Source organism: Puma concolor, chromosome A3, assembly GCF_028749965.1.
Source record: "Puma concolor isolate L17-30 chromosome A3, mPumCon1.1.hap2, whole genome shotgun sequence".
NCBI classification, from domain to species: domain Eukaryota; kingdom Metazoa; phylum Chordata; class Mammalia; order Carnivora; family Felidae; genus Puma; species Puma concolor.
The window spans coordinates 90856577-90872221 of record NC_141669.1 but is presented as its reverse complement, the minus strand read 5'-3'; the positions used below and the strand labels follow the sequence as shown (position 1 = coordinate 90872221).

Here is a 15645-nt window from a genome sequence, read left to right as displayed (position 1 = left end):
CTGTCCTGGACCAACTGCACAGCTCCAACCACCTGTAGTGCTGAGTCTTCTTCTCTAAATGTGGTAACCATCACCACCCACTTTCTAAGCATAAGAAATAGTCTACACACATCAGAAGATCTATTAAGTGAGAGAAAAATGGGAGGACCCAACCCAGGGTTGGGTGACTGGGGTCAGATAAGACAAGTAACAAAGGTAGAGAAGAAAATGGTGGGTTCACGATGATGGCTGTAAACTCAGCTAGAAAAAACAGGCAGGAAGTGACCTGATATTTTAGCTGGGAAAGTGGCTAAAGGGGCAGATATGGCTGGAATATAAGAAGAAGTTACAAACTACTTGGAGTTAGAGGCAAAGAGAAATGAAAACCAGAAGTCTCTCCAAAGTAGCTTGCTTAAGTGGAAGGTGAAATTGCATTGTTGCCAATACCTTAGTGAGACATTAAGTGCTTTCTCCTCACCATGACTTACTAAGGAAACAATTGAGATTGTTTTATAAACTGAGTATTGTGTAAAATTAACCAGAGATGGGGCTCAGAGTTAACTTCCAGTACCCTCATTTAGAAGCATATCATCTTGTCCATAGTCTGGGTTTAAAAGAAAAACAAACAGCAATAGGTCAGTAACTGAAGCTGGAAAAATCCTATTGCGTAGTTTGTCTTATCCTATAATCTCTCGTCATGTCTAGTCATTTTGTCTCCAGAGCATGCTTGACATCTTGAGAGACTAAGGATGCAAGAGAAAGAAGAAACATTACTGATTCAAGACACAGGGGGACCAATGTGACCACCTTGAGACATGAGAGAGAAAATCCATGGCTCCAGAGTTCCGAAGACTACTCATAAGATGTGTCTTACCATGTGAAACCTACAGCCCCTGCCTTCCAAATGTTTCTCTTTTCATGTCTCTTCTATGTTATGATAGAATGACCTTAATCTTTCCCCAAACCTGCTTTAACATGTATTCCTTTCCTCAAGGCCTTTGATGATTCCATCTTCACTAGGTGGTGGAACCCAGATTCACTGACCCACATCCAAAATCCTTCACTGACATCCTAGTTCACCTTTCCAACTTCTCCTATCACTTGCCCCATGAACCCCTGGCTCCAACAAAGCCATGTATGAGCTGCCTCTTAAGAGTGCCCTTTGCACTCTTGCCTTTATGTTTTTGACATATCTCCCCTCCTTTCTATCTACTCAAGTCTATCTATTCATCAAGGTTGTGCTCAAAACTGGCCACTTCTGAAAAGACCCCCACAGTGCCCACTGTCTATCCCACCCATTGAGTAAGCAGTCCTATTCTGTTTTGTGCCATTCATTCTCATGTCCTGATCTGTTCTTTAAGTCTTGTGTCACAATCTGAAGTTCCTCTGGTAGGTCCTTCTTGTTTGAGTCCTAACTAGATTGAAAGCTCCCACAATCAGACATGATTTTTATGCATTTATATCCCCCATAACAGAGAGATGGGATGGGAAAGGATGTTGTAGAAAGCCTGGTAAATGTAAGGGTTCATTATTTTATTGAATTCTAGTGTCGATTTTATGTTTCTGATGATTGTTTCAATTAATGTGGAGTGGAAATGCATAGTTTTTGTCTGTGATACAGACATCCTAATTTTTCTTAAATAGCCTATCATGAGATTGTCATCTGTGAATTCTAGTGTGGTATAGGGAGTTGAGAAATGTCAGCACACCCTCAGATGGCTGGGCTTTGACAGATGGCCACAGAATACTGCATTTGTTTTATGGTGTTGTTAGTTTACATTCATTTTACATGGTTATTTCAATTAACAATGACAACAATAGCAATCACATGATTTAACAGAGAACTTTATTTTATAATGTACTTTTATCCTTAATGGAAAATTTTGCCACTTTCAGGTTCTTAGAACATTCCCTGGGAATCATGGCTAAGTGCTGACCTCAGTACATTTAGAAAATACTTTCACTTGTGGATGTTGTTGCTTCATTACCCTTTGATAAGTGTTAACAATCCACATACGCCCAGTTTAACTCAGTCTGAATATATCTGACCCTTTCAATAAATTCTACTTTTCTTCTTTTAATAAGAATTTATTATTTGAGGATAATTTTAAATTTATAGGATAGTTGCAAAGATAATACAGAGTTCCCGTATACCTCTCAGACATTTCCCTTAATGTTAAGATCTCACACAACCATGGTTCAAAGATCGGAATCAGGTGATTAGCTGCTGACACTACTGTTAGCTAAATTCCACACTTCACTTGGACTTCAGGAGTATTTCCACTGTTGTCCTTTTTCTCTTCCAAGATCCCAATCAGAATCTCAAATGGCATTTAGTCATCAGGTCCCCTCAGTCTCTTCCAGTCTGTGACAGTTTCTCAGACTTTCCCTGTTTTTCATGACCCTGACAGTTGTAAGGAGCACTGATCAGATATTTCATAGAATGTCCCTCAGTTTGATGTTTTCTAATGATTTTGACTGGTGTTATTGGTCTTGGAAAAAAAATACACAGAGGTGAAATGCACTTCTCTTAGATCATATCAAGGGAGGGGCGCCTGGGTGGCGCAGTTGGTTAAGCCTCCGACTTCAGCCAGGTCACGATCTCGCGGTCCGTGAGTTCGAGCCCCGCGTCGGGCTCTGGGCTGATGGCTCAGAGCCTGGAGCCTGTTTCTGATTCTGTGTCTCCCTCTCTCTCTGCCCCTCCCCCGTTCATGCTCTGTCTCTCTCTGTCCCAAAAAAATAAATAAACATTAAAAAAAAAAAGATCATATCAAGGGATACCTGACATTCCCTGAACATTATTGGTGATGTTAATCTTGATCATTTGGTTCAGATGGTGTCTGCCAGATCTCTCCAAAGTTTAAATTTTCTCTTTCCATACTCTGATCTTTGGAAGAAAGTTACTAAATTTGGTCTACACTTACGAAGGAGAGGATTAAGTTCTACCTCCTAGAGAGGGGAGGATCTACATGTATTATTTCTTTATTCATTCAATCATTTATTTATATCAGTGTGGACTCATGTATATTTATTTTATACTCTCAGTTATAATCTAGTGGTGCTTATTTATTTTGTTGTTCAAATTTTCCCAGCTTTGGCCATTGGAGCCCTTTCAGATTGGCTTCTGTGTCTCTTTCACATGCCTTAGATGTTCCAGGCTCAGCTAATACTTTCTCTGCCTCAGCCCTAGTATCAGTCATGTTTCCAAGGAGCCCTGGGTCGTTTCACTGGAGAATGGTATTTAGAAACCAAGATCTGGATGAAAGTGTGCTTGTTGCTACTGGGGATGTCACTGCTTCTTGGCACTCATAGCATAGCTTTAGGAAATGTATATAAATATACTGATCCATGTATAAACACATAATTACAAAATCTCTCAATATATATCATCTATCATCTATATATCTATCTCTGTCTACATATTAAATTGATCATGAGTCTGTACTGATGTCTCCAGCTTAAATCCAACACCACAAGCTTCATACTAGCATTTTACCCTGCTTCTTTGTAACTTCTTTCTTTGATGGTAAAAAATATGGCTCCTATTATCTACTACTTATTTACTTATTTGGTCACCTCTATTATAGATGTAAATTACTTTCAGAATTATTAACCCATACACTTGTGAGAAACAATTTACAAGATAGAATACGGTGTTTACGTACAGTTCTTTGGACTTACAGTTTCCAGTCAAAATACTAGTTTTCAAAGTTACTTGGGCCACCTTTTTTTTTTTCCTTATCCCCTTCAGTGAGGTTATATCATACATTTGCAATACAGTTAGATTCATCTGTTACAGTCTGCTTTTCATGTTGGTTCCTCCACATCCTAGTTAATTTCTTTTTTAAGTTTATATTTTATTAATTTTGAGAGAAAGAGAGAGTGCACAGGAGGGGTGGAGAGAGAGGGAGAAGGAGAGAATCCCAAGCAGGCTCTGCATCATCAGCAGGGAGCCTGATGTGGGGCTCAAACTCACAAATCATGAGATCATGAGCTGAGCCAAAATCAAGAGTAGAACACTTAACAAACTGAGCCACCTGCTCAGGCACTCCGCTAGTTGATTATTTTTTTAATTTGCATACAGTAAAACTCATGCTTTACAAAATTAACAAATGTATCTTATATATCTACCACTCCAGTACCATACATAACAATTACATCACCCTATAAGTTCCTTCATGTGGCCTCTTGGCAGTTGACTGCTCCCCTCTTCCCCAATATTTGGCAACTATTGTTCTGTTTTCTATCCCTACAGTTTTTCTTTTACCAAAATATCATATGAATGAAATCATATAACATGTAAGCTTTAGGGTTTGGCTTCTGCAAAATGAGTCTAAGATTCATCATCCATGTTGTTGGAGATATCAGTAGCTCATTCCTTTTAATTGTTAAATAGTATTCCATTGAATGAATTTTCCACAGTTTCTTTATCCATTTACCTGTTAAAGGACACCTTGGTTACTTCCAGTTTTTGGTGATTATGGATAGAGCCACTATAAACATTTCCATACAAATTTGTTGTTGTTGTTGTTTGAGCATAAGTTTTCTATTTACTTTGATTAGATAACTATGAGTGGGGTTGCTGGGTTGTATGGTAAGTCTCTGTTTAACTGTATACAGTGTTGCCAAACTACTTTCTAAAATGGCTATTCCATTTTGCATTCCCCACCAGCAATAAATATGTTTCTGTTCCTCTGCATCCCTGTCAACAGTTGGTGCTGTTAGTTTATTTTATTTTAGCCATTATAATAGGGTCTATTTTCTTTTTGAGGGCAGACTGGTTTTGGTAAAAATATTAGGTGTCATTAAATTCAGCTAGCTAAGAGAAGTCAAATGAGGGTTTTTATAATGTTAAATTAATTAAACCAGGAGGCCATTAGATTGAAGTGTTTCTCATGCCCTAACAGTCTACCTGAACAATCCAAAACCTAAGCCTATAAATGCCTCAAGTTAAAGAAATCAAAATGTAAGGACAACTATGGTAGGGTACCTTCCCTAAGGAGAGAGGAAAAAAAAAAGGGAGAGAAAACTCTCTCCCTGGCTATGTGCCTATGTGACAACATCCCTCATGACCTTGTAAACTGAGACTACTTAATCAGACTGCATGTTTATGTGTGTTACCATATATGGGAGACAAAGAAATAGAAAAATATATTTAAAAAACTATGTCATGTGACATTTGGGTGCTCAGTCTTTGGGTACAAACCCAGCTGAGCAGTGCAACTAGGAATAAAGCTGCTTCTGAAAGAAAAGCCTTGGTGTCACAACTCTCTGTGCGAGAATCCTGCTACATTACTTGAAAGCTTTCCTCTGGGATTCAGAGATGGTGCGTTTCCACCTCCTTTGCCACCAGGGATGTAAACCTTGGGGTGCCAGGAGAGGCAGCCTTGCCTGGCTCCAGCAGACCACTTAATCCACAGGAGACTAGCCCTCCTGGCCTGCCAGGGCAAGGACCCCATGGGTGCCAATGGAACCGTGAGGCCCAGAACCAGCTCAGGGAGCACCCATCAGACTGGTAAGAAGCTGGATTCATTTTGGCAGACCTGCCCCCAAGAGGCAGAAGGGGAGCCTAATCACCTCCCAGAATTGCACTAGTAATTCCACAAGGGACGAGGAATGAAGCTGCAACTCTAAGGCATTGGGTGCTGGGTGCTGGGCGGCAGGTTGGAGTCACCATGTGACTGTTTGGGGACTTGTCTCTCCTTAATTCCCTGGGTCAATGACTATGATAATTAGAGCCAACTGTCTCTGGGTATTCTGCCTGAGAACAGGGACTTTAAGGAATATTTCCAAGCAGCTGCTGAAACTCCTTTGTTTCAGGGAAATTTCCCTGTTTTCTCCAGACTGACATGGACTGCCTAATTCCACTAGTGGAAAACAAAACAAAACAAAACAAAAACCTGGAGTCTGCTCCTCTGTCTGAGCTGACAAGATTTCAAACTGGGAATTCTCTTTCTCTGCCTTCTGTTGGCACCTCTCCTTTTCTGCCTTCCCTCTCCCCCTTTTTCTGCACCACCTGGGGTGCAGCCTGCATAATGCATCAGGCACCATCGGCTCCTCCTCCCACCCTAGATTTAGAGGAAGAAGAAACCATTTCAGATTTTCCCCCTAACGTTCCAGGTAAAATTAACCATGAGGAACAAATTGTCTTAGCGGACCCAAGTAAAACATACTCAGTGTTTAAGCTAATTTAAGTTTGTTGGTTTGAGATAAGACAATGTTTATCAACATTAAAAAAACAAAAACAAAAACAAACTTTTATTCTACCTAGATTTGCTGAAGGTCAAATAAGCTCATGTTATCTCTGTTCCAATGTTAACAGAAGGATGAAATTAAAGTGATGGTTAATTTTGTCTGTCTCAAAGTTTTCATGGGTAATTGTTAAGATATCTTTCAAAGTCTTTGGTAACCTAAAACGTTAAAGTTTTGCTTGCATGATAAATTGAGATTGAATTCATTGGATATCTAACAAGAGGCTAAAGCACTAATTACTAGATGTAGATTTGTGCTTCTGACTTGTTGCAAAAAACTAAGGATATTTGGAACTGTTGAAAAACATGCTTTGTGCTTAATGGATTCATAAGTTTGCCATCTCAAAAAAAAAATTTCTGATGTAATAGAGTTCACAACTGGTTACTGTTAGGATGTCCTTGGAACCACAGTAGAGAGGACGGCCATATTGCCAGCGCAACCCAATGAAAAGCCCCTAGTAGCGTGCCAGAACGAATTGAAGGTCAACCAATCACTGAGCGACAGCACCACCTGATACAAAAAAGGCCCACCTGGACCTAAACCCGGAACTGCTGCAGCTTAAAAACCCCACCCCACCACACCTGGTGCGACTTCCCTGACTCCTCTCTCTCTCTCCCTGAGTCATGGAACCTCACCCAAGACCTTAGTTCTCAAGTAAAGCCTTTGACTGCTAAAATTTTTTAGCCTCTGACTCCTATCTTTACCCTGCCTTACGCCTGATCCTAACAGTTACTACTTAGTTTTCACTGGAGACTAAGGTTTCTAAGAGTTAAAATTCTGCGAAATATAGTTAAAACTGATAAAAGTAAGAAAAGCAACTCTGTAGGTAGAAAAGTAGGCGATATGAAAGAAAGATATGAGAAATGGAAATATATTTTTGTTGAAGGTAAAAGAAAGTAATTTCGTCCTAAATGACCTAATGAGACTGGTTATTTGGAGAGAAATGGCTTGGGACAAAATCTAAATGCAAAGAAAAGTTGTGGAAGATTCATGAAGGAAAATCTTTAAAAAAATTTTATGTGTGGTCAGGACAGACTAAGGTTAGAATAAATGGATTTTAAAAGTACACAGGGTTAAGGGGCGCCTGGGTGGCTCAGTCGGTTAAGTGACCGACTTTGACTCAGGTCATGATCTCACGGTTCGTGGGTTCGAGCCCCATGTCAGGCTCTGTGCTGCACACTTGCTCGGAGCCTGGAGCCTGCTTCAGATTCTGTGTCTCCTTCTCTCTCTCCCTTCCCCCGCTTGTCCTCTATCTCACTCTGTCTCTCAAAAACAAATAAATACAAAATAAATAAATAAATAAATAACTATACAGGGTTAAGATTAAAATTCCTCCTTTGATCCAAAGGCTGGGGAAATGATGGCAATACCCTTGGTGCTGGCCTCCAAATCCTCCACATTTGTGTTGTTTTTGTTTAGCAGAGGAATGGATGCCTGTGCCATATGAGGGATGGATGATATATGAAGAGCTTTTACTAAGATACATGGGAGCCATTTTATCACATTTAACCCATTGTATGCCAAAAATGGATATCCACATGGCTAAAAATTATGTATGCATTGTTGAAAAAGGCAGAGGAATAGACTGTGACTTTGGCCCTTTAACCCCCTCCCTCAATGACCAATGATCAATATGTAAGTTACTGTTGGACCAAAATAAAATTACTACATCTTATGACATCCAGGAAAGTCCTGCTTGGTCACAGTTCATATCCCCAAGGTCCTACACGTGGGAAATAGAGGGGCAAACAACAGCAGCAGCAACAACAACAACAACAACACACACACACACACACACACACACACACAGAGCAAAAGACCTGGTCAGGTCTCTCAGGTAGGGTCAAACCTGGGTAAAAATGACTACTCCCAGCACCTCAGGGCTTTTGGCTGCCAGTCGCATAGCCAGCCAAAACTCAGAGCCAGGAGATGAGGTTTCTCCTAGAAAGCTATAGAAAATTGAGATAAGGGACAACTTTCTTCCTTTTTCCTATAGATGGGAAATTTCCCAACCAAGGCCATTACTCCATTGGAATACATTATGATTCATTTTCTTTTGCCCAAAGGCTTGGCCCCAATACAAATTAGAGGAGAGAATCTGGCCTCGAGAGGGAAATATCAATGACAATACTATCCTACAATTGGGCTTGTTTTGCAAATGTGAAGGGAAATGGGGAGAATTCCCCTATGTTCATTGTTTTTGGGCCTTAAAAATCAAGATACATGTAAGCAATATAAAGTAGATCCTAATTTAATGACAACCCTTTCTAAAGCCCAGCAATCAGTAAGGGAAACAATTAAGGGCCCTTGTATCCAAAACAGACCTAGAGAAGGAGGAAGGGAAGTCTTCCACTTCAACCTCCTCCTCCTAGGGTCCTCAATCTATATATACAAAAAATTACAATTTTTCTCCCTGCTACCCACTTTATCCAGGCCCTCCCTGTAATGTATGGGACATGTTTCCCTTACAAGAAGCTAGAATGCTAGAAAAAAACCCTTTACATTACAAGGATTAAGACAGATAAAAGGATTAAAATATAGGTAAATTTTCTGATCAGGTAAGTATGTAAAGGCTTTTCAGAATATTACATATGTTTTTGAGTTGACCTGGAAAGACACAATGCTTTTGTTAAATCAGACTCTTAATGAGACAGATGTTTTAAAAAATTAAGGAAATCTAAGATTTAGCCCTTAAATTATGCTAAATTAGCCACTATTTTACAAACACAAAATGGGAACCAAGTGGCCTTCCTGGAGAGGTTGAGGGAAGCTCTTATTAAATATATGGCTAACCCCCCTGAAACCCCTAAGGCTGAGATGATTTCAAAGGACAAATTTGTCACTCAATCAGCCCTAGATATTCAAAGAAAATGCAAAAATTGGCTGTTGACCTTGAAGGGACCCTGGAGGAGCTCTTATGAGCTGCCAATTGGGTATATTACAAACAAGATCAAGAGAAGAAAGAAAAAAAAAAACCACAAAACAGAAAAGGAGGCTTTAAAATAAAAAAAAATCTGATACCTTAGTTGTGGTCTTACATACTATGTCAGACGGGATTTCCCGAAGTCCTGGCACCAAGTCCCATTTATATGGCCGTTCAAGAGCATGAAAATGAGAATGTCCTCAGAGGGAACATCCAAAATGAAAACCCCATAAGCCATGCCCCTTGTGTGGAGACAATCACTGGAGATCTGAATGCCTTTGGGGACCTCTAACTGTGAGGACTCAAATAACCAATGTCTCTGGAAGGGACTAACCGGGACCTGGGGCTCTTCATGGTAGCTCCCCTAAACCAACTGTCTGTCAGAAACCCAGACCCTCAAGTAACTCTAAATATAGAAGGAAAATTGGTTGATATCCGTCTTAACACCAGAACTATCTTTTCGTCCTCCTTTCCACTCCAGGCCAACTATCCAAATGCAGCATGACGATTAGAGGCATCTCCAGAAAACTTCTAACTAAATTTTTCTCTCAGCCCCTGGGATGTATATGGGGAAACCTAATTTTTTCTCATCCTTTCTGGATAATGCCAGAGAGTCTTGCTCCCTAGTTAGAAAGGGACATTATAAGTAAATTAGAGACTACGGTGCTACTAACTCCAGGACAGACAAATTATGTGAGTTTTTGAAAATTACTGGATATTGTAGACTATAGATACCAGGGTTCAGGAAACTAGATTGCTGGTGTATCAATTATTAAAGGAGACTTAATCCCACCTACTCTCCCCCCCCAAAATAAAGTGGGGTCTGACTCCCAAACATGGTCTCCAGACCTTGAAATGGTTACAAACAGAGCAGGGCAATTACTATTACCAAACCCACAGAGCTAAAAGATCATTAAAACACAACATCAGGCCTTTCATTTAGGGAGTGACAAAATTTATCAAATAGCCCAAAGGATGTTTACTGGAAAAAAAAAATTGTCAAGGACAGTTCTGCATGTAGTATCAGCCTGTGAAGTATGTCTTAGAAACAATCCTTTCAATCAGAAACTTGCTCTCCGACAATCAAGGAACTGGAGACTATCCAGGAAAGATTAACAATTAGGTTTCACTCATATGCAAAGATCAAAAAAAAATTCCAACATCTGTTGGTATGGGTTAATACTTTTACTAATTGGGTAAAGGCCTTCCCCTACAAGACAGAAAAGGCACAAAAAGTAATAAAAATTCTGCTTATAAAAATAACACCCAGGTTTGGCTTATCTGAACATTTACAAATTAATAATGGTAAATGATTGCCTTGCCTCTTTCTCTAATGGAACTCCTGGCTCTTGAAAAAGTTTTACACCTCAAAATAAAGCAGACTGTCTGCTTATACTCAGCAAAACTCTAAATAACACCTCACAAGCATTAGATGCTTAAAAAAAAATTTTTTTTAATTAAGTTAGGGCCAAAATCTTGGAAATAGAGCCACCATTGATTACTTACTGCTCCTGCTTCTATATCACCTGGGTTATGAGAGATTCCCTGACATATATTGTTTACAAAGTCAGGGTCTCTCTTAGATTATTTGACAGGTTTGGAAACTGTAGACATTATCTTAAGATGCCATCTTGTTGGTTAGTATAATTTTTACTTTGTGTTTTTCTCTTTGTGTCTGCTAAAGTTTATGCCACCTCATGCCTGCCAGCCTTCCTGTAAAACCATACTGTGGGCCACTCTACCAACCCTTGGGTAGACTCTAACCACTATACCCCTATACCATCCCTTATCAGCTTGAAGAAGCCAGAACTGTCATTGTCTCTGTTTCCTAACCGCAGTTACAGGTCCTATTCCAGGGGAGAAATAAATAGGAAAAGGGTTAACATTAGGCAGGGGGAGATAAGGGACCTTCAGGGAAACAGACTGCAGCTGCAAATGGGAGTTTAAAGAAGCAGATGGGGTTCTCCCTTTATAAAATCCTTTATGGGTACCCTCCCCCCATTATCAAGGGCATAAGGGCAGGGGGGATCTAAATGAGATAATCAGTCTAAGACAACAGACGGGGCCCTTGGCTTTACCCTAACCACCTTACACCACTGGGTCAAGGAACGATTACCTGTGAATCTGACCACAGACACTCACCTCTTTAAACCAGGAGATGCAATATGGATAAAGGAGTGAAATGTCTAACCCCTAAAACCCCTCTGGAGGGGCCCATTCACTGTCATTTTGCCCACCCCTAGTAAAGGTACCTTAGTAAAGGTAGCTAAAGTGGGTCCCTGGAATCAGAGTGAAGCCTACATCTTGAAACTGGGAGTGCATTCCTGATCCACTAATGCTGTGAAAGCTGACCGTATGGAAGAAGCAATCTGCAACTCCAGAGGCTCCAGGAGACTGCAGCCCTGCTTTAGTCACTCCAGAAGTTGACTAATCTACACACAGCAGAAGCTTGAGGTATCAACAGTCTGATGAAACAAAAGACTGTCCTTATTTTCTATATGTTTCCTTACTGTGATGCACTGTCACACCTTGTTTCTCACTATTATTATGATTCTTGCTCTACTCTTTGCCATAGGATTGGCCGAGGCCACCCTGGCCAGCTGGAAACGTGAGAGGTTTCTGTTAACACTCACCTTCCTTGTGTGGATAGGATACTTTGTTGGTACCAACATGGGGGGAAAATGGCCACAAGGGACTAAAAAAATTAGATCCCCACAAACCTTATAGTAGAACAAAATACCCCAGTCCTACTATCAGGGTTTGGCTTCTCAAAATCTCAATTATTGGAAAAAACTGTCTTGCCTAGTGGGGAAAAACTTCATTGTCATCTCTGTTAAAAACTTAACATGGCTAGGCCAAAGATTTTATAACCCATCTGCCCCAAAAACCCAATGGTGGGGGACCCCAGACCACCTTGAGCCAGAGCCCCACCCCTTGTCTAACTTCTCTCATCTCTGCCAGGCCTGAGACAATGTCAACGCAGCCATCAAATGGCAGGGCCCAGGTGGACTGTACTAGATATGTGGAAGGACAGCCTGTATAGTACTCCTTTCAGTCTGGTCAGGGTCATATGTGCTGGAAACTATTCATCCATCTTTCTTCCTGCTCCCACTTGCCAGAGGGAAATATTTGAGAGTCCAAGTGTATGGGACAGGGAGACTCAAAGGAAGCAAAGTGCCTTACAAATTGGCAATTAAAAAGATAATAAATGGCCTCCCGAGTGTATAACCCAATATCATGGCCCTGCCACCTGGGCAGAGGTTGGGTACTGGGGCTGCCCTCCCATTTACGTGCTAAATTGCATAATTAGACTGCAAGCAGTTGTAGAAATTATAACCAATGAAACTGCCAGAGCTCTTAACTTACTAGCTAAGCAGCAAACCAAAATGCACAATGCCATCTATCAAAATTGCTTGATCTTAGATTACATGCTTGCTTCTGAGGGAGGTGTTTGTGGAAAACACCTGAGCAACTGCTGCCTACAGATAGATGATGAGGGAAAAATCATAGAGGAAATCACAGATCAAATGAGAAAGGTTGCTCATGTCCCAGTCCAGACCTGGAAAGGTTGGAACCCTGGGCAGTTATTTGGAGGATGGTTTTCAACTCTTGAGGGATTCAAATACCTCATGGGAATTATCCTCCTAATTTTGGGAGGGTGCTTGATCTTACCCTGCTTATCTCCCTTGATTGTAAGGTCTATATCCAGTCTCATTGAGGCTATGGTTGAGAGAAAGATAGTCACTCATGTAATGATGTCATAAAAATATAAACCTCTAAACCAAGATGATGTTCTTTGACCCAAAATAGAGGGGTCCGAGCATCAAAGTGGGGAGTGTGGCATCATCCCCTCCCTAAGGAGAGAGAAAAAAAGGGAGAGAAAACTTCAAGGTAACCTGGCTATGTGCCTATGTGACGACATCCCTCATGACCTTGTAAACTGAGGCTACTTGATCAGACTGCATGTTTATGTGTGTTACCATATATGGGAGACAAAGAAATAGAAAATGTATTTTTAAAAAACTATGCCATGTGACGTTTGGTGCTCAGTCTTTGGGTACAAACCCAACTGAGCAGTGCCAACAGGAATAAAGTTCCTTCCTGGAAAGAAAAGCCTCAGTGTCATGACTCTGTGCGGGAATTCTGCTACACAACCAATCACAAAAAAACCAACTAGATTTTCCCAGATAAGGCAACTACCTAAGCTATAGCCAATCAAATTATTTCTTTGCTTTGCTTTCAAATATTCTTTATAAAAGTCCTTCCCTTAGCTCCTAAACACTTTCAGTTTGGTACTGTCCAATCTGAACCAATTTTTGCTCAAATGAACTCTCAAACTTTTACATATGCCTCAGTTTATCTTTTAAAAACAGTAAGTCAAAGTATAGATCACCCTTATCATCTTGAATCAAAATACTATTGACAGAAGGAAATTAGTTTTACAAATTACTCCAATTTGAAGGTAAACTAGGCCCTAGATGGTGTTGCCCATGCTAACTCCCACATTAGCAAACCAAAACTTAACTGAGTTTCTACGCTCAGCTGTCCCAGAAAAGGACAGCCATCAACCAGTCGATGTTTGCCTGTTCAGCACAAATTACTTGACTGAGCTCCAAGAATTCCTTTGCCCCATATGAGGAAAGTAACCCTGTTTTAACCAACAAACAAGTGCCTTATAACTTCCTTGTTCCTGCTTACTCTGGTCTATAAAAATCTTTCACTTCTGGGGTTCCTGGTGGCTCAGTTAAGTATCCAACTCTTGATTTTGGCACAGGCCATGATCTCATGGTTTGTGGGATTGAGCCCTGTGTTGGGCTCTGTGCTAACAGCACAGAGCCTACCTGGGATTCTCTCTCCCTCTCTCTCTGCCCCTCCCTCACTTGAAGGAGTATGTGGGTTTTCTCTCTCTCTCTCTCAAAATAAATAAACATTTATTAAAGAGTCTTTCACTTTGTACAGCTCTTCAAAGCTCTTCTCTATCTGCTAGATTGGAAGCTGCCTGACTCATGTATCACTGAACAAAGCCAATCTTTAAAATTTACTCAATTGAATTTTCTTCTTTAGCAGTTTTGGCAATCAGAATGAGACCCAAAGGAGGCTATTGATGGCTTTGGGAACAATGAGAAACACAGGTGTTGGTGCCATTGAACCCTTTGAGTTCTCTGTCTTTCTGTGTTTCCAAAAGACATGGTAAGTTCCTCTCATATCTGAGCTCTGACTTCTTCTTATGTTTGAGTTTCTGACCTAATTGACTTTTCTAGTCCAGGGTTTAACAGATCAGCCTGAGCTAGCAGATGGTTCCACTAAAGCCTGTAGACCATAGTCCATTATTAGTTCACAGTCCTGATTTATTGGGTGTTGTTCCTTCAGTTTATAGTTCCACTATGGGACCTGCTAGTTTTGTTTGTGTGCACCTAAGGTAGTATAAACTGTTTTTAGGCAACAGACTTGAGCAATGGAAACCTGAGAAAGGTAAAAGGGCCCACAGAGACCACTGAGCTGAAGTAAACAGGCTCATTAAGTGACCCACCTCGAAATAACCACAGGCTCAAACTGACCAATTATAACAAGGCATAGTTCCTAAGATTACCAAAAAAGGGAGAATTCCACATATCTCCAAACTCCCTCACTCTGCTCTAAAAACTGGCTTCTCACCACTGTCTGATAGCTCAGAGCCTGCCTAGCATTCTTTCTCTGCCCCTCCCCTTCCCTCGAAATAAATAAATAAACATTAAAACAAAAAAGAATTCTTACCAGAATCAGCTCTCCTAGATTTCTGTCTGTAGTGCAGGGTCAAGAGAAGAAGGTAAAATTTCACATCCCCTTCGTCTTAAAATTCAGACACTTGTGAATCTGGTTTTGGGGTACATATTGTTTATTGATCCTCTCTCTCCCAGATACAGCTATTGCTTTTTTATTTGTCTCATTTTGTGTTCTGAGAACTTGGCTTGGCTTTCTTGCCTTCCTGGGGAAGGCAGATTGTCAGTTTTTTATGTGTAGGCAATTCAGCCATCAGTTTAGGGACCCCAAGAATATGGCCAGACAAAACTGTGGGTTGTACTCTCTGGCTAGGTCCAATGCACTTTTGCCAGCTCTTAGGGAAATTGTCTAAGTTTTTCTCTTGGTTATCTTTGGGAGTGGTTCTGGATCTTGGGAAGGCTTTTGCACCTTTTGCATCCTCTTTGGTGATGTTTGTTGCATCCAAGGGTAAGTCATAAAAGACTTACTGGTTTGTGTTGAGTCACTTGATAGGTATACCTTTGGTTTAAAAAAGTAAAAAACAGAAAAAAAAACAAAAACAAAAAAACCAACAGGTGGTGGGAGAGTTCAATACTGCCAGGTATATTTACTCTTTGTCCTAGCTGAATACAACCTGAAAATGCATTTGAAAGAATTTTTTTAAGAAGGTCTATAGTCAGAAGTTGGCCAAATTAGAGCTGACATTCAGAGTCCGTAAGGACCATTATTTTTTTAAAGCCCTCCCCTTTAAA

At 40.5% G+C, this 15645-nt stretch overlaps 1 protein-coding gene across 1 annotated transcript in view; it reads right to left on the bottom strand.

The window, feature by feature from the left end:
• Window positions 1-15357, bottom strand: part of NINL (ninein like) — a 180505-nt gene extending 165148 nt beyond the window's left edge. The window contains exon 1 of the mRNA XM_086701515.1: window positions 14909-15357. The gene's annotated coding sequence lies outside the window, so the exon portion shown is untranslated. The remainder of the gene's footprint in view (window positions 1-14908) is intronic.
• Window positions 15358-15645: the final 288 nt, after the last annotated feature.